The sequence below is a fragment of the Aphidius gifuensis genome, linkage group LG1 (genome assembly GCF_014905175.1).
Source record: "Aphidius gifuensis isolate YNYX2018 linkage group LG1, ASM1490517v1, whole genome shotgun sequence".
NCBI classification, from domain to species: Eukaryota; Metazoa; Arthropoda; class Insecta; order Hymenoptera; family Braconidae; genus Aphidius; species Aphidius gifuensis.
In genome coordinates, this window is record NC_057788.1 from 24,252,618 (window position 1) to 24,272,254 (window position 19,637).

At 25.4% G+C, this 19,637-nt stretch overlaps 1 protein-coding gene across 2 annotated transcripts in view; it reads right to left on the reverse strand.

The window, feature by feature from the left end:
- The window catches only part of LOC122856020 (RNA-binding protein Musashi homolog Rbp6-like), an 88,303-nt gene that overhangs the window by 45,994 nt on the left and 22,672 nt on the right, over positions 1-19,637 (reverse strand). The window contains exon 1 of one of the 2 annotated variants that reach the window (XM_044157776.1): positions 8,911-9,877. The exons of the other annotated variant lie outside the window; for it this stretch is intronic. The gene's annotated coding sequence lies outside the window, so the exon portion shown is untranslated. Of the gene's footprint in view, positions 1-8,910; positions 9,878-19,637 lie in introns of those variants that run through there. 2 annotated transcript variants of the gene reach the window in all.

Here is a 19,637-nt window from a genome sequence, read left to right on the forward strand (position 1 = left end):
TAATAATTTCAGTAATTTTGACTCGTGGTAATTCATAAAGATTATATAATTTAGAAACGAATAAGGTTGCTTGTTTATCTAAATCTAAATAGAAAATTTTTTAATGATTCAGCACAGTGTTTTTATATGAAATAATATTGTTGAATTTTTGAGACACGGAATTCTAAATTCACTTGTAATTTTTTACGTAATCAAATAATAAATTGAGATAATTTATAAATAAAACTAAGAAAATTAAAGAAAAAAAAAAAAAAAAAAACTACAAATTCGAGTAATTATCCGTTATAGTTATTTTTTATTATAAATAAATTCAAATTTTATTAAATATTTTTGAATGTCTTGCCTTAAATTTATTTTTTGTTTTCTTTAAGCAACTTATTCAAATGATTTATTTGGTAAAAATTTTCTTTTTTATTAAATAAATTTATTTATATAAATAAAGAACTGTACCAGTATAATAATGATTACAATACAGTACAATAATATTTACCATACAGTATGGTAATATTTACGATACAGTATAGTAATAGTAACTATACTTTTAACGTTTTTTCATGTATATACTATACTAGTATAGTAATACTTACTATACTGGTATGGTAACCAAAATTGTATTTATAGTTTTTATTACTATACTGTATAGTAAATTCAACCATACTTTTGTCGCTGTCCGAATTTACTATAAGTATAGTAATAAAAACTATAAATTTTTTTCCGTGTACAATTGTGAATATTTGTATGTATATATATTTGCTTGAAAAAACAAACAAACAAACATAGAACAAACAAACAAATAAGAAATACTCAATGTTGCATCATCACATTGTAATATCTAAAATGTTATTATTATTAAATCAATGTGTATTTCTGTAAAATTTTTATATAATTTTTGTTACTTGCTAAACTCTAACGTCATTTATTTTTTTTTCTTTCATCCCTTTCAATTCTGCCCTCTATTACTCATGATTTCCAAGAGAACTTGAGACAGAGAAACTCTGTTAAATTTACTCAAGTGTGAGATAGCAAATTTACAGTGAGAAAATTTCAGAGAAAAAAAATTAGAAGAAATAATAAAAAAAAAAAAAAGAAAATAAATCAACGGTAAAACTATACTTGGACTATATTGGTACATGCCAAAACTTTTTGGTACATCCTTCAAAAGCTCTCTATTTTACCACCACTAAAATTTCAGTAAAACTTATCAATTTAACTCATCATGGTCAGAAAATTCGAAACGTCAAAGTTTACTATTATTCACAAAACTAAATGGATAAAATAAAATTTAAAAAAAAAAAAATAAAATTATTTTCAACAATTTTGAATATACACAAGTTGAAATAGTTTGTAAATTTATTAATTTTTCTACATGAATTTAAAAAAAAAGAAAAAATTGCAAAGAAATTAGAAAACAATAAAATGAGCTGAATGATTTTTCTTTTTTTAAATTTATATATTTAATTTAATTTTTTTTCAGGAAATGTTTGAGCAAATACTTTTTCGTTCCAGATAAAATCAGAGCATGATTGGATGATAAATTTCATTAACTAATTGGCTTATTTAAATTCCTTCAATTTATAATAGAAAAAAAAATTACTAACACACATAAAAATATTATTATACAATCAGCTTATTGACATTTGACCTGAATTTTATTTTTTAAATGATAAAAAAACAAAAAAAAAAAATGTTATTTTGATTTTTATATTTTCATTGTCGATATATATTTTTCATCACAATGAAATGAGTTTTATAAAACTCGCTAAAAAATGAGGGTTGGAAAAATATATAGCAAGTTGATGAAGGTCGGGAATTAACTCTGACATCTCATCGTCGTTCCATATAAACTCGGATAAGCACAAAAAAAAAGAAAAAGAAAATGAACATCAAAAAAAAAAATAGATAAAAAAATAGAAAAAATAATAATAAATTTCGAGAAATGAGAAGATTACAGTGTCAGCAGAAGATTCTCATGAATTAACCGTAATAATTATAACGAAAAATTCCAACATTTAAAATGTTTAAATGGCTTCAATAAAAAATCATGAATTTAATAATAATATAATTTTAAAAATATATATATCATGACATTTAATAACAGCTCAAATATATTATGTCAAATAAAAACTTGAAATTTATACATTGCAATATGTAGAAAAGAAAAAAAAATTCAAATATCATAAAGTTAAAAATTAAAAATTTTCATTATCTTGTTATTAAATTATATTTTCAACACAGTTATTTAATTAATAAACTTGAAAACTTTGTAAATAATATGTCAATAGAATTTTTAAATTAAAAAATTTTAATAAATGAATATAATAATTTAAATTAAACATATATAATTTCAACTTTTAATAATGAGTTAGTAATTATTATAATTAAAGATTAAAAATTCAAGCAATTGATTAAAATATAAAACGATCAATTGATTGGATTTTAAAATCACAATATATTACAATAAAAAATGAGTAAAAAAATATTAATGATGTATAAATAAAACCACTGGTAAGTGTAAATTATTTATATAATATCAAGTTTAATAACGTGATATTTAAATTATTGTTATAAATCAAAATACGGAAGTTTAATGAAAGAACAAAGGTGCATGTGAATATCCAATTTGTAAATTGTCGTTTGTTTTGTAGGTATACTGTTGACAAGCATTGAAAAACCCCTATTTAGTTAAATTGTGTGTAGGCTAAATCTCAGTGATGATCAATTACCATTGGTCACATTATTTCTATTAAACAATACATACAAACACACACACAGAATAAAACACAAATACATTTACCACGATTATAATATTTGAGATATAAATTTGGGTGAAATAAAAACCCTCACGTTGACGATTAAGAAGGAAAGCTTAATGGATTTTCTCATTAGACTTTTCTGTCTCCCTTCTCGAAATATATATATACAAAAAAATTTTTTCTTTTTTAAATATAAATTAGGGTAACTTGAATAGACAACGTCAGTTAAAAATATTGTATATAGAAAAAAAAAATTTTAAAAGTCTAATATGATAAGGCAAATATCGATTGATGAATTTTTTATTTGCATTTTATCTTGATGAATATACACCCTATTTTAAAATTATAATTTTTCAAATTTATATAACTTAGGCTTTTTCAATTTATTTATATCTTATCAATTCCATGTATATAAAAAAAAAAAAAAGGAAAATTGAAATAAATAAATAAATGTAAAAAAAAAACGATACTGAGGTAAAAAATGAAGTAAAATTTTTATCTTAACTGTTTTTGAATTTGTTAGATTTTCATATTTTTAGGAAAATTGATCTTCCTTCAAATTGAGTTAGGGAATATATCCGTGCGAAAAAAAAAAAAGAGTAAAGCAAAAGATACAAAAGAGGGTAAAAATGTGGCAAACCAAGCACATATTGTCCTCTGGGTTCAGGCACTTGAGACACGAAAGAAGCGTCAGACATCGGGGGTGTATGTGTGTATATAAAAGATAAAAAAAAAAAAAATGTAATAAAAAAAATGCTCAGAGGAAGAAGCATCTCATCCTCAGTACACTCTTATAAAAACCCTCATTCGTCGACAACGGTGTTTTCTTCTTTCTTTTATATATATATGAACACAATAACGAATAACCTCTTGTCCTGTATATATATATCCATACAAGTATACCGATATTTACCACCACAGATACATTTTTTTTTTTGCTTTTTTTTTTTTAGCAACCACCAAACAATGCAATACACCAGTGCACTTATATTTTTTTATATGAAAAAAAATTTAAAAATAATAAAAATAAATGACATACGAGAGTGTTACACGAATCCTTACACTTTACGATGTGTATTTTTTATTTTTATAAATTTTATTCAACTACAAAAATCTCTTTCACTGAATATTATGATTCATGATATGTAATTTTTATTTTCTTTATATTTAAAAAATGATTATTTCAATGCATTAAAATTATCATTATTATAATTTTTTTTTTTTTAACATTAAAAAATACTAATGTATGAAAAAAAAAAAAAATTTTAAAAGCATACTTTGTTATTTTTCTAAACATTCACAGTATATATATATTTTACGAGTACTTAAAATATATTCTCTTTACTCTTATCTATATGAAAAATATATATATTTTTTTTATTTGGTAGATTAAAAAAAAAAAAAAAAAAAGAAACGAATCATCACACAGCTTTGATACTTCGACATTTTAGCAACCCCTTGTCTCGACAATACGACGCCTAAAAAGTATAAATAAAAAAAAAAAAGCTATAAAATATCTTTCCTTTTATTTCTCTAAGCCAAAAAAAATGTATGTCGGTTTTTTCATTATTATAATTATTGTCATTATTTTCACATATCGAAACAATTGAAATAATGAAAAAGCTTACAAAACACCATGATGTATATATATTCACCCTTTTATTTTTTCATTCATCTCAGTATAATTTTTTTGTTTTCCTTTAATTTCAGTTATCTAAAAGTTTATATTATTAAAAAAAAAAAAAAAAAACAAATAGATCATAAAAAATAGCTAAAGAACAAACAAATCAAGATTTAAAAAATTTTAACGAGATGCATCAACGAGTATTCATAAAACCAAAATGTGTTTACGAAAAAGTACATTCATATAATAATAAAATAGAGTAAAAAAAAAAAAAAAAAGACAATGACAGAGATAAAGCAAAAAAGATAGAAAATTCGATGGTATATTACGTGGTGAAATAGGAGGTTTTGGATTCTACCAACGAGGGGGTGGTTTTCGTGCTAAAATCGATGCACTATGTTCCAGTCCTCTTGAACAAGCATTGTAACCAACCAGAATAAAAGGGAGATGCAATGAAAGCCAAAAGAGATAAAGGGAGAAAGGCATAGAGATTCCTCAATGAAGAGAAGAGGGAAGAGGTTTGATGTAACTTGCAAAAGAAAAGGTTTATATATATATAGAGTGAAAATAGTTTGAGTCGACGATGAGACGAAAGAGGAAAAATATATATATTTTATGATGAGAATATAGAGAAAGATGGAAAATTTTTAACAAAATATAGTAGCAATATATGCAATGGAATATATATATCTTTATTCTGTCGTACAACCACAATATAACCAACGACGAGTGACTCAATGCCATACACTCTCACATTTTACCATGAAAACATATACACTGAGAGAAATGTCACTTTGGATACAACCTGCAGCGTTGACACAGAGCCATGTTTATCATCTGTCTTCCAACTACTATACCATTCGTTGAATACCCAAAATATATAACTATATAATAATATATAGAGCATATATATATTATCATATAAATACCAACATGAACGTCATGAAAACAGTAGTTTGCTATATTATTCTCAATGATTGTGTATTTTAATGTCTTAAAAAATTATAATATATATATAAAAAAAATATTGAATAAATATGTATGTATAATGGTAGGTTGGATTATATATCGATTAACTAAAATCTGGACTATGTGAGTTATTTATGCAAAGTGAAGTAATGCTTAACATTGTTGAGTTTGTAAATGTGTGAGTTGAATATTATATATATGTATACATTATAGATGAACAAATGGTGTTAACTATTGATGAGAGAATGAGAGAGAAGGGTGGAAAAGGCCAAAAGGTTTAAAGACGAGGGAGTGGTAAAGCAAAATTCGCGATGTGAAAACGTGTCACGATTAACGACCCGCAGCGGGAGGAAAATGTCGATCTTGTTTCTCTCCTACTCGATTATATAGAAAGAGGGAGCCTTCGGCTATCGAATTTCGATAAATGTTCTCATTGAAAGGTGCAAATGGAATAGACGAACATCCTTTTTCTCCTTCTTTTTTTTTTTCAATTTACTTGTAACCCTTTTTTTTTCTCTATATATATTTTTTATCATACTTGTAACTACCCTCAGGATATTTTACATCATCAATATAAATTTATTTTATCTTTTATCAAATCACTTGTAATATAAATAAAATATTTATTTTTTATTGAAATTTATTTTTTATATTTTTAGTAAATATAATAATGAAAAAAAAAATATATATTTTATATATACTTATTTCTTTTATTTGCAAGACTTTTATTTTGACTTTTTTTTTTTTTTTTTTCTTTTTGAAGATTGAAAAGCAAAAATATGTAGGTTGAGAGGCCACATTTTTTTCACAATTCGAATCCTTGGATTGGGCTATTTTTCTCAACACTAATATATAATATATATCAAAGCCGGAAAATACTCTAGTTTTTTTTCATATTATATATTTCTATATATAGAAATTTTTTCGTGTTAATCCCTCAAGGGATTTGAAAAATCCCAGAAAAATAGTCTTGACTAAGCCCCAAGGATATTTTCAAGCTCTTCACTACATTATACGTCTTTGCCAAAAGGTAAAACAGCAAAGTTTTTTAAATGACAAAACTACCTTATATTTTTTCATGTTAATGAAAGCCCAACAACAAATAATAATAATGAAAAAAAAAAATTAAAATAAACAACTGTATATAATAGCAAAGTAATAATTTATAAAAACAAAAATAATATATAAATAATATATTGTACAACAAAAGCCAAATAAAAAATAAAAAACAATACACTCTAAACAAAAGCTAAAAAAAAAAAAAAAAATTGAAAAACTAGTTTAAAATAACAATAATAATAATGATAAAATATTCGATTGCAGACCACTCGAAATTCATTAATAAACGGTGAATTTTTTTTTGGTCTTATTTAGTCACTTCTCATTCTCTTTGCCAACAACCGGGAAAAACTTTTCGACCATTCGAGTAATTAATTTGCCCACTCGAGGTTCATACTTTCAACAGTCAAAAACTATGCGTACTATTTGAAAATCAAGAACAAAAAAATAAATTTTCATAATAAAAAAGAGAAAAATAAAATAAAATTTATTACAAAGTTTTGCATTTTTAAATTCGATTAATTTGATTATAGCCTGCAAACACAAGTATTTTATATATAAAAATAATAAATTAAACATTTTTATACATCTATAAAAATCGAAATCAATATGGATGAATATAAAAAGAAAAAAAATATAAGCATATATAGATACACTATCATCATCATGCTAGAATAGGAATTTAAATTAAAAATTCTCTCACCAACAAATTTCAGTGTAAAGCTCTACTAAACAAAAAAAAAATATATACAAAGATGTATAAAGATAAATAAAGATAAAAAGTACCGAGTAAAAAGAGGATCGAATGATAAAAAAAAAAAAATAATAATAAATAATCAAAGTGGATAAAAACCCCACGAGAGTGACGGGCAAACTCCAGTGAAAGCTGGTATGTTTTTTTTTTTTTTTTGGCCTTATGCCATCTACCTTCATGCTTCAAAGGTAAATACATGGAAAAATGTCAATGAAAATATTTTGTAACCGTGTTTTATTTTTGATATTTTTTTTATATATATAATATTCACTTGAAGTTAAAAAAAGTAGAAAAAAAAAAATGAAAATTTATTAATAATGTTGCTAAATAAAATAATATGAAGATGAGTTATTTAACTTGACGAAATGTACCAGATGTGTATAGTCTATATTTGGCTGCAATGCCGACCAAGTGCATATCACATATATAATTATTTTAGTATATATTTTATCTAACCATTACCACAACACTAACACTATTCAATTAATTCATTTATAACTTGCCCAGTATAATTAGCATGATGTGACCAATCAATCGAGCAAAAATACATTTTACGTAAAAATTATATTCAAGTGGTATAATTAAAAATTTTTTTTTGGTACATCTATCTAAATATATCTTTCAAAAAAAGTAAATTGAATTTTTTATTCATAAAATGTCATAAAAATAAAATGTATATAAAACGACCGAGTTTTATTAATTTTTTTTTTTTCCATCTCTATATTTTCCGAGTAGCAACTATAACCGGCAATCTACTTGTGCAACTTTGATAGAAGACAGACTTATCATTGATGTCAACAACGAGACGACATTTTTCATCTACAATATGTGGTTGAGAATTGAGCAATCGTATATATAAAAAAAAAAAGTACAAACACAACCCTCGATGAGCTCTAAGAACACTTGTGATTCTATTGGAACATTTTTCCACTTTATTTGTTTGCAACTTCAGTATCTATTCAAGAAAGGCACATTCATGTTGACACTCTTGGGAAATTACATGTCTGTATATAAGAATCTCAAACATACATACATCTTAATTTAACTCTATATTTATAAATATCTATCTATTTGTTTTATTTTTTTAATTATTAATTTTAATATATATATTTTAAATATTTATTCTAATATAAAATAGTTATGTTTTAATTTTTTTCTCTTCTATTGGTAAAAATAAAAAATAGAATAATTTATCAACATGTTATTGATAAAATAAAACGACGATATATACACTAATTGAATTTGATTCATTTATTTTTATTGTTTCTATTTTTTTATTTTTATTGATTCAAGTGAACAACTATACTGTATACAATGGAAAAATAATATTGAATCAGTCAAGTATTTGATATAGTTCATAGCATATCACAAGCATTTCTGTGGACCACGAGAATTGAATTCAATCAAAATTGTTGGATTATTGTTAAATTTTTGAAACATTGCAATAAAATAAATCAAATTCCTAATAAATCTCTTCCATATAAATATAAATTCAATTCACTTTTATATATAATCTTAAAAACAATAAGAAAAAAATAAATATAAAATAAATAAATATATATTTTACAAGTTCAAGAGGCCAAACATTGTATAACACAATGAATCAATATATTGATGAGTCAACACACTCATTATTTTATAATGACAATTCACTAAATTTTTCATTGTTTTTTTTTTTTATAAATATACTACATTAAAAAGTAAATGTATACAAATCAATATTTAATTTAATCAGGTTTATTTAAACTCACTTTGATTGAATAAATAATAAACAATGAAAATTTTCCAATAAACTCCAATAAGTCACGTGATGTATATTAATATATCTATATATATATTTCACAAACAATCACATTTAAGTTTTTGTCATGCTTTGAAAAACTTCAACTTCAATAAAATAATATCACAAGTTTTTATATTACTCCAATAGTATATATATATTAAATTTTAATTGACTAGATCACTCTAATTAAAATTTTACAAAATAATAATAATAATAATATCAACAATACAAATTTAATATAAACAAACAAAAATAAATTAATAAAATTTGATGATAAACAAACACAATTGTTTTTATAATAATTGTTATATAATTTTTCTATTTAATTTATAGTATATATATATTCCAATTGATATATCTATTATTTTTAATCACAGTACTATTATTATTATAAATTATATCAATTTAATAAAAAATTGAATAACAAGAGTAAAATAAAAAAGGATTGCGTGTTGTTGGTATCGCGCTCGGTCTGTGACTGAACGAGTAGCGCGGCTTCATTCGTTGAGGAAGCCTAACGAATACACGACTATGACGACAACGACAACGACGACGACAACGACAACGGGGATGCCCGACGTCGATTCGCAAATGCAAGAAACAAAGACAGTATGTGCTTGATACAATGCACCAAAAAATATATGACAAAGATAAAATAATTTTATGTATTTATAAGGGTGTGTGTGTTGGTTTTCTATTTATGTATGAGTGTATGTATGTTATATTCAAGTTGGGGGTTGTTCCAAGTGCAAGTGGAAAAGACAATAATATTTTATGCTATCCTTGTTTTTAGTTTAAAAAAAAACAAATAATAATTTAAGCGCATGCGTTGTTTATTAAAGCGCAATCGCATACCAGCAACCGGTGGCACCATTGGTATTTATATATACAAAAGACACTGGACAACTTATTAATCACACCTATTTATTTATACATATTGAAAAGTGAATACGATGCCATGTCACTTGAAAGCTTTCTTTAAAGAAAACCTTCACATTAATAGTTCTATTTTTTTGCGAGATTTTTTTATTTTTTTTTTTTAAATTATAATATAAAATTGTAGGTTTTTATTTCAATTTAATTTTGCATATATATAAATTATTACAAAACACATAATTGTATTTTTATTTAAATTTATTTTTTCTTTTTTATTGTAGAAAATAATATTTTTGTATATATATATAAATTTGTTAAACAATAAAAAAAAAAAATCAATATAAAATATCCAGGTTTTATTTGCAAAAAATTAAATGATGAACAAAAAAAAAGAAGTAAAAAATCGTTGCATTGTGTTCAGGAAGTTATTGAAAGGATTTTAAAAAGAAATAAAAAAAACAAAAAAGAATATTTTCATCGGTGATTGCAGGTTGTACGACCCTTATCCACTGACGATACGGATATTTCCCGAGGAATCGTTATCTGCTATTGCGCACAGCAGGAAACGAGCAAATGAAAAAAAAAAAAAAAGAAAACAAAGCAAAATGCAAAAAGACAAGGGAAAAAAGTTTTTAGAGAATGTTCAAGAGGGGTGTACAGAGAGAAGTTTAACGTTGGATAATATGAAAGAGAGTGAGAGAAAGTGGATGGGAAAAATGGCGGATGAATGAAGAAGGGTGCAGTAGTGAAACTCACTAATGGCCAGACAATGACCGGTGTTGCAGAAGATATACCCAGAAACGCCTGACAGATTCAAAAAAAATAAAAAAAAATTGAAGCGATCAACCAATGCTTGCAATGGGTTGCAATTTTTCATCATTTTTCAATTGTTTAAAAGTTTTTTCTTTTTTTTTTTTTGATTTTAACATATCTATGGTTGTTGTATGTAAATTGTTTTATGCATATAGAATGATATACAAAAATTCTAATCATATTTAGATTTAATATAAATTCTTGTCATATATTATCGTCATATAAATGTCGAAAAAAATAAAAATATTTATCATGTCATTTAAAAATAAATTAATATAATAAAATAAAATAATCAGATAAAATAAAAAAAGAATCAAGAAAGAAATACAAAATGAGAATAAATAAATATAAAGATACAAAATATTTATAAAATATTAAAATGATATAAAAAAATATAAAATTTTGTTCAAAAATATTTTATCATGCATATTTCGCATTTTAAATATATTTATATGTTATATATATGTTATATATATATTTAGAATAATATCTTAATAAATATACAAATATTTAGAATGAAAAATTTTTTGTTCTTTTGTTTTATCGCTCTTTTTTCCATTTATTTTATATATATATTTTTTTTTGTATATTAATGCTCAAACTTTCTATTTTATATATACATTTTAATATATATATTATTTTTTTTTTTTATATTAATATTTTATATAATCGCAGAAAAAATCCTATACTCGAGACGCGTTTTCCTTTTAAAAAATTTAGATGGCATTGTAGTGAATAATAGTTGAATGATACTCACACTTTATCTTCCAACAATTCATACTTTCTGTATATATATCCCTCGTCATTTTTTTGATACTTGATTTTTATAAAACTGTAAAATTGAGGCCACATAAAAGCATTGTTCTCAACGTTCAATACAGCTATAATATTTTTCGCAATTCACATTTAATAATCCAAGTTGAAAAAAAAAAAAATATAAAAAATGAAAATTCAAGTTGCATCAGCAAAAAAATTGACATAAAAAGTAAATGTATATAAAAAAGTAAAGGTAAAATAAAACCCAGGGGGTTAGTTAATAAAAAGTGATGATATTATAATATAAACTGACTGCTTTCTTGTAAGACCAATCATAATTTGATATTGTTAATGACTATTGGTGCGTTGTTGGTGATCAAGTATATGTAGAGAAGGGAGTAAAATAAAAATATTAACGCCCTTTTGCCATTGAGCAACTAGCAGTTAAATGTCAAAGAGAGATTGGCAAACAAGACTATATATATAGCATTTTAGAAAAGGGGATGAGAAAGGCTGCTGCCACGCAGTCATCGGACAAACAGATAAGCCATTTAGCTCATCGTGAAGCTTCCGTGGTCACACAGTGTGTGGACGTTATTGCGCGGAAGCCTGATAACATTTTCCCTGTTACTTCTAGCTACTACTATTCCTACCTCACACACTCATTTAAACCTTCATCTATATATATACCAATCTAGATTTTCCAACCCCTCACATTCAAATAAATAAATATAAAAAAAACCACTAAAATTTTATTAAAATCAAAATACCTTTTTTTTTTTTTTTTTCGTTTTTTCTACCATCATCAAACACTCAGTTGGATGCACAAAATAAACGTTACTATATTATCTAAATTAAATGTATACAGACACGGAATGATAAATAATAGAGGGCAGTATTTCATCAAGTAAAATATATAAACATAATATTAAAAAAAAAAAAAAAATTATAATGTACTAACGAGGATGTATATAGCCTCTTTCAAAAACCATATTTACCAAGAGTTAAAAAACAATATCAACAAAGTAGTAAATGTCCACTCCAAAGTGGAAGACGATATTTTTATTTTTTTTTTCTATTTTACTATAAAAGTAAAAATAAAAAAAAAAAAGAAAAAAGAAAACGAAGAGTTGATGAAAGAGTAGTTGAGAGTTTGGGTTGCACTCTGGGACCGCAACAGGTGCAGAGAACCCGAGATACCCCAAGAGATTCTCCTGGTTTACGTGTAAAAGCTCGTCTGTCTTTTTTCAACTCTTTTCTATTTGTTAAACTTTGCTATACACCAAACCAACTCTAAATGTTAAATATATATACATATAATAGAACTATATATAGTAAATCCACATAACTAACGAACTCATTATATATCTTTGTTTAAAAACTTGAATAAAAGAATGTACACCAAACAAAACAAAAGACAATAAAACAAACCTCCAAAAATCACCAGTTAAATTCATAGATATACATATATACCAAATAACATTTAATTGATAATTAAACCAAGCACGCATTTATTAAATATGAAAAATATATATTCATATATATAGGAATTTTAGTTGAGCATCATAGATCATTTTGGATAATTTTAGGTTATTCAAGTGTCGAAGTAATCTATTATCCCAGTAATGCTTTAAGGGGTATGAGTTAAAATGAAAATTAAATGAGGAATAGGACAGTGACACAAACCCAAAATACCTCATACATCAAAGGCAACAATATTCTTATGTTTATAAGAGAGGGGTAAAAAAGAGAAGAGAGAAGTGGGTGATAGTTGGACGGGTCATAGTCGCATTCTATAGTGATACCACCATGACTCCAAATGTGGGAAACCCATTCGTGGATACCAACGGCTAATTTACGAGCCAATTAATTTGTGCAGCCGCCACCAAACCCATTGGGAAATTCCGAGGGTTTCAATTTGAATCGTTTGAAAATTTTGGAATTTAAAAATTATCTTTATGTAAATTTTTTTTTTTATTCTCAAAGAAAATTTATATTTATCGATATAGGTATATAAATTGAATCAATAATATAGCCAATCGTTCAATCTATTATATATAAATAAAATAATAATAGAAATATATTTATAGTCGGTTAGATTATTTTTTTATTTTCCTGTTTTGTCATGTCAGCTCAAAGTTGACATGAAAAATGAAATTATTTTCATACAATCTATTATCAAAGCTTTTTATTTTTTTTTTTATTTGTAATTTAATTGTTTGTTCCGAAAATAAAAAAAAAAAACTATACATATATAGAATGGATGAAATTGTTGATGAACAAAAAAAAAAAAAAAAGAGGCATGTGTGACGCAAACCGGACAAACATTATGGATGACATTGTCAACAGACAACGGCTCTCAGTGGGTAGCATCAGTGTCGGGGGTGCAGAGTGCAAGAGACACCAAATAATTCATCCCTTCGTAACTCATCCAGCCAAACCAGCCTTCATTCTCATACTCTCACTATCATCGCAGTAACCTCCACCACCACCACCCATCTAAAGCAAATCGGGGGAGGATTTTAGTAGATGGGAAACCTCTCGACCCACACGACAATCAGTAACGCCTCTAAAATACCAACTTACTACTTTGTTCACGTACTATAAACCTTTTACCTGCTCAGTATTTTATCCCTTAAAATTTATTTTTCCAAAAAAAAAAAAAACAATTTACGTTTTTAATAATTTTTTAATTTATTCTCATACTGATAATATCATCATGATGGTAAATGGAATTTAATTGTGGTTTTTATTTAATAAAAAATTATGATTTAGTAGTGATAATATCACAAAGAAAAAAAAAATTGCCAGGATATGATGGTATATACAAGAGAACAGAGAGAAATTGAGAGAGAGAGAGAGAGATGAAAGTTTAAGCGCATAGTAACCGGAAACCGGAAGACGACCGATACCGGTGTTGAAAACGGCGATGATTATTAATCACTTGCAGGTCCCGCGTGCGACTGTCAGCGCCACGTAGTGGTAGCGTCCTATACTCTCACTCAAATAAACATTGAAACAACTACGAGAAAAAGAGAGAAAGAATGATCTCTGACTAGCAACCCTGACTAATCGTTTTGCCATTACGGATTAATATACCCCCAAATGTCTCATCCAGCCATCAACCCTTTCTGAAACATCCGTGCTCATCACCATTCTCTCTTTTTTTTTTATTATTAAATCAAAATGCTTTTTTTATTTATTTTTTTTATATCATTCCTTGTGATTAACTTCTGCTTTTATTGTACCTAATAATATCCATTTTAAATGAGCTTCAGTATCTTAATGATTTGAATGAAAAAAAAGGGACAAAAATACTTTGGCTCGTAATCAAGGACTGATTTTAAGAGTCTAAAAAAATTTAGAACCCTTTAAAGATTAAAAGAAATTTATTTAGTAAATTAATTTTTTAACTATACAATACAATAAATTTACGATAAAAAATATTTCATAAATTAAAATATGAATATTCATTTATAAAGATTAACTTAATTTTTTTAATAACATTAATGTATTTTATAAAAGCTCTAGCAGTTAGTTTTAAAAAATATAATAACTATGTATTTTATTTTTGTTTATAGAAATTAATATGAAAATTATTATACAATTAGGGATTTTGACCAATTAAGGATAAACATGTATTACATGTGTAACCGGATATTTCTCTATATTTTATAAATCTGCCTGTAAACCAGTAAAATCCTAGTTGGATGGCTTAGCCAACCCATTATATAGTACGCCTCAAGCATCCTACTAATGTGAAACATGTAGAGTGTGTATATATATATATTTTTTTCCTAACAAAAAATGCATAAACCCTAAAGCTTTTTCCAAGCTCACAACAACATATATATAGAAAATTTATGTAGACTATAGTGATAAGAATCAACTCATCTATATAGACAAGAAAAAAATATTCATTTTATTTTTTTTTTTTTTAATATTTGACAAGAAATTTTAAAAATTTACATGGAAAATCATCATATGTAAAATATTATAAAGAGAAAAAATATTTTTAAAAATTTCATTTATGTTAAAATATGATGCTTCAATATGTATACATATACAATTGAAAAGTTTGCTTGAAGGCAAAATTTATTTGATGATAAAACAATGGTATGATTGTCAGTATGTCAAAGGTAGGATCAATATCGTAAACTTCAATTTATATAATAACAATTGTATACTATGTATATCTCAAGTATCTTATACTTGTAAATAAATTCATTTGTTTTGGATAAAACTTGATGATGTTTCATCAAGTTAAAGATATACATATATTCCCAAAGTGGTCAGAAAGTTTTTGAATTTTCGACAGTTTTAAGTTTAGAAGCTAGTTTCTAGTTTGAAAATAAGTTTTCGTTGGGTATACACATTGGGTCACTTGAAAATACTTAAATTGTTGAAGCATGGATGATCTGAATGAAGATCACACAGATACAACCTATATATATATATAAATAAATATATATACTTTGGGCAATTAGTTTTGGGTATGTAGTTGATAATTATTGTATATGTATGCATATACGATGAACTAAAGTAGGAGACTAGGTAATTGATGTAATGACCGAAACGTGCAAGTTGACTTGGATATACCAAGGGTGATCTGCTTGGTATAGTTTGGGAATATTCACATGTATATATAGATACTTTCTATGTATAAATATTATTATTATTATTATTATTACATATGTATGCGTACTGAGAGTTTTCAAAGTTCACTCCTGTCTTTCTCTTTCTATCTTTCTATCTTTCTGTGAATTGCAATAATGCATGTGTCCGCATGCCATGGTAAAATGTGACACAACCAACACAAGGTGTATTTACATTAAAACTTTGTTATTACAATTAAATGTAAATGTCTCGAGTGGAAAAAAAAAAAAAAAATTGTATGTAAAATGATGAGAAGAAAAAAAATTGAGTTGCCTTGAAAAATTAAAAATATAAAAGACACACAAAAAACTGTAGACATTCTTTTTAATTTATATATATATAATTTTTTTTTTTTTTATCTTTTTTCCATGCACTCTTTTTTATTGTTGATATTACTTTTTTCTACCCTTTTATTTTAATTTTTTTTGGTTCATGGTGAAAAAATACGTGGACACGCGCAATTTTTATAAAACACTTTGTTTATATTTTATGTAAAATATTTTATATTTAAATAAAATAATTTCTATATAAAATAATATGAAATATCTATATGTATATTCACATAGATATTTCATTTTTTTTGTCACAAAGAAATCAATCTTGGTTTTCATTAAACAACAAAAAATAATATTTTAAATCAGCTGCACATTGAAAATGTGTATTTTCCTTGTTCAACAATAGTATCAAAGGTTTATGTGTATATAAAGCCACACTGCTGCAACCAGGTGGAATCCCTTTCATCAAAATATCTCAAGTACTAACCGGAAGTCCAAAAGAGATGCTCAAAATGAAAAATAGCAACAAAGACAGAGAATTGAAGATATATACAGAAAGAAAAAACAAACAGGAAGAAGTAAATGAAAAATAAGAAAAAAAAAAAGAAATAATAATCAAAAAGATGGAAAGAAAAAAAAAAAATGAGCGTATAGCAAAGCCTCTAGAATAAACCACAGACCGAGTAATCCGATTTCACGTCTACCATGACTGGCTCTTGCACCAACTCTATATAACCAAACTTTCGCTGTCTATACTACATTTTCGTAAATCCAGTAGAAACACTTTATCGCAGATTTCAGCACAATGCCAATTCAATCTTTAGTCAAGTTATTTTTCTTGTAAAAAAAAAAAAAAAAATTTTTATATTATATTTTTTTGTTTTATCCTTGTACGCGAATTTTTTTTGCTATTTTTTTTTCCTATATAAAAGTTGAAACGAGCCTGAGTAAAAGAGTTCAATTATTTCGGGCAGTAGCCACTGACCATGCTCGATTTCGCCATTTATTAAACGACATTACAACAGTTACTTTCTACAAAAAGCTAGTGGTAGTTTTTTTTTTTTTTTTTTTCGTTATATTCAACTGATTGTTTTTATTCCAGGTTTTTTATTTTTACGATCGTAGCGACCATTCCACTTTTGGTATTCCAGCGACAACTTGCTGGTTGGTACTGCGACCGACAACCGTATAATTCGTGTACCAACACTGATATGCCGAGTTAAGCGGAAGAACATTGGATTTTCCATGAAATGACAGAGAATATATACCCCAGCTCAATTTCACCTTTCCAAAACTAAAGTATTACTTTTTTTTTTTAGTTTTTCATTTACTCTTTATATTTATATTTTGTTGATAAATATTATTTCAATTTTAACACAATATTTTATTTTTAACATTTCTATAATAAATGAATTTAAAAATAAAAAAAAAAAAAAATTATACACACACATTTGTTATAAAATAATATTACACGAAAAATAATCTATATATCTCCTCCCACGTTTGTGCAAAATTGAGAAAAAAAAAAAAAAAAAAATACATAAACACGAGTGTGCATCATGTGTGAATTATCATCCAACTTCATTTTACACGATACCAAAAATACACGTTGTGCCTCATCAATTTCTAGTACGCGTTGCAAGTGTAATTAGATTTAACTTCTCCAACACCTGTCATCTACACTATGCATCGAATATAATTTTTAAATTTAAGAAGAAAAAATAATTTTGAATAAAATTAACTGTATGAATATATTTTTTCATAGTATCAATATCATCAATGCGGATATTTTTAGTTCATATATACATCTAATTAAAATTTATTAAATATATATGCTGACATAATTGCAAGCTAACATTATTATTAATAATAATTTATTAACAATAATAAAAATGAATAAGTAGATGTTATCAATATAGTCAAGATGACAGGATAGGTAATGAGATGGTATTTGATACAAGATCTTCTACATTGAAATGATGGAAAAACTTCAGTTAACATAAGCTATATATGAATCAAGTAGACCGTTCATTCACTGGCTACCTCAATCAGCTGAATAAATTACACTGTCTTATAAAAAAAAAAAATAAATAAAAAATAAATATTCCAACACAGTGTAAAGCTTGAAGATAATTTATATTTTTGACGTTCTAAATATTCTCAAACTTTTGGAATACATATCAAAATATTATTAATATATTTATTTATTTATTTTTTCATTTTATTCCAACAAACTAAATAACTAGCTAAACTATTTTTAATGTCATAAAAGTTGCATTCAAATCAGATATATATATATTTGTAGGAAAATTAGTTATTCAACTGTCAAACTTTGTGAGTATTTGTATATATATTTGTTTATTTTATTTATATATAAATCTTTTAAATAAAATATGTAGGATGTATTCAAAAATGATAGGATATAGATCTTGACAATGTATATTCTACTAGCGTTTTTCAATTCAACCCGACAAAACCATCTTGCAAATCTATCCCTTCCTTATTTTATTTTATTTTTTTTCAATGCTGATAAAAAATAATAATAATAATAAAAACGTTATAAAAGATGCTGTAAGATTTTTCGTGTTCTGGGCAACTTTCTTGCGTTCTTCTGTCGTTGACGTGCCGTTCACCCGATTAATTCGCAACCTAGACGGTTTTCCCGGTATATAGTTGTTGGCGGCGCCAGCAAAAAGGTTGTACAAAATGAAAGGATGAAAAAAAAAAAGTATAATAATAATAAAAAATAAGAGAGAAAATAAATATGAAAAAAATATGAAAAAGTATATGAGGTTAGAGAAGATGAAGGAGGCAAAAAGTCGTAAAAAAGAAAAAAAAAAAAAAAAATTCCGATATGTTTTTTGAAGATCATGGAGATGACGTGAGAAGTCGATACATGATGTTCAGCCTGAGATCTTTATCCCTTTTTCTTGCTGGTCAACGAGAAAAAAAAAAAGATGATTTTTTGTGGAATTGTGCCAGGAAATAGTACTTTGACTTTAGCAAAAAATAAAACAGCAAAAAACAAAAATATAAAGGGTCGAAGGTGGTGGTGGTGGTGTCTAAAAAAAAGTTCTCATTGAATTATTTAACGGATTAAAATGCTCTTGATATAGCTCGTTATGCCTTTTCATTGAAATGTAATTGAATAAGAAATTAATAAAACCAATTATTACCTCGTTATATAATAAAAACGAAAATAGAAAATAAAAAAAAAAAAACCTTACAGAACACAAAATAAAATAAACCAATATGAAAAGAAAAAAAAATATATATATCATTGAAAATACACGTATACATACGATCGAAAATTTGCCTG